The sequence below is a fragment of the Penaeus monodon genome, unplaced genomic scaffold (assembly GCF_015228065.2).
Source record: "Penaeus monodon isolate SGIC_2016 unplaced genomic scaffold, NSTDA_Pmon_1 PmonScaffold_8843, whole genome shotgun sequence".
Lineage (NCBI taxonomy): Eukaryota > Metazoa > Arthropoda > Malacostraca > Decapoda > Penaeidae > Penaeus > Penaeus monodon.
The window spans coordinates 10,001-11,496 of NW_023664152.1; the positions used below are offsets into that span (position 1 = coordinate 10,001).

The following is a 1,496-nucleotide window of genomic DNA, read 5'->3' on the forward strand; positions in this document are numbered from 1 at the left end:
CTTGTTTCACTAACTTTTAAAAATAAAATATATAGATTATACTATTGAGGTATATATAAAATCCTTGGTGTATCCTATATTGTATTTTGCTTTCTATCTAAATCTGTGTGAATTTTGAGGATATGTACTCTTTTACTCGACATACTGCATTTGTTGTGTTGTTTTGAAGCCGGTTCTTGTCCTAGGTTTCCGAATAAAACCATTTTTAAAACGGGGGCAATAGCTAAGTAGGTAATTTTGATAAAAGGATATAATCAGACTGAAAAATATATAATGCAGTTAAATAAACTAAGCCTGACTAGCGAGCACGTGCAGAATATTAAACTTTGAAAATTTTAAGGGATCCATAACTCTAAAGGCAAGAGTGGATAAATTTCGTAGTTGATCAGTTGTCAGGTTAAGATAAAGTAATCAACACTATTGTTGATATTAAGGTGTTGTGAATTAAAAACTTTTTTTCTTTTTTTTTCTTTTTTTAGAAATAAATCTAGATATAAGCACTAGACAATAATTCACCAGCATACTTAGCAAATGTTTTATGACATCAAAAGTTATGGGTTAAATTTTTATTTGTAAGGTAATAAGAAGCCACACACACACACCAACACACATGCACACACACACACCACACACACACCACACACACAACACACACCACACACACACACACACACACACACACACAGAATATATATATAATATATACATATATAATATATACATATATATTATATAAATATATATATATACATATATATATATATATATATATATATATATATATATATAATATAAATAACAAAAAGCACTCACCTGAGAACGCGAAGGCCAAGCATTGGAACGAGAGACACAATGCCGAGCAGAAGATCTTCGACCTCGTCGCTGTAGAAGACTGTTCTCATACGACGGCACACAGTCCATCTCCCGGCTCACCATGTACACCTGGCCAGTCGCCTCGAGGGCCAGGTACGCCCCACGCCCACGCGCATACGCTAGCACTTGCCAAAAGCAGACGTGGGTGCATTTCTTCTCGTGAAAAGACGAAGTCAGTTTGCTGGTTACATAAGCACACACACAAAAATATTGATAAAACACACACACACACACATACATGTACATGTACATATAAAACACGTAAACATACGACATAATACATAGATGCACACATACATAACATACATACATACATACATACACACATGCATACATACATACATACATACACACAACACACAAAACACAACCCACACACACACACACACACACACAACACACACACACACACACCACACACAAAACACACAAAACACACACACACAAATATAATATATATTTTAATATATATATACTATAATATAATATAAATAATATATAATATAAGAAAAAAAAATATATATAATTTTATATAATATATATATATAAAATATACACGCACACATAAACACACACAACACACGACACCCCACACACAGATATATATATATAATATATATATA

At 32.4% G+C, this 1,496-nt stretch overlaps 1 pseudogene; it reads right to left on the reverse strand.

Annotated features, from left to right (window-relative positions):
- Positions 1 to 1,024, reverse strand: part of LOC119571962 — a 6,715-nt pseudogene extending 5,691 nt beyond the window's left edge.
- Positions 1,025 to 1,496: the final 472 nt, after the last annotated feature.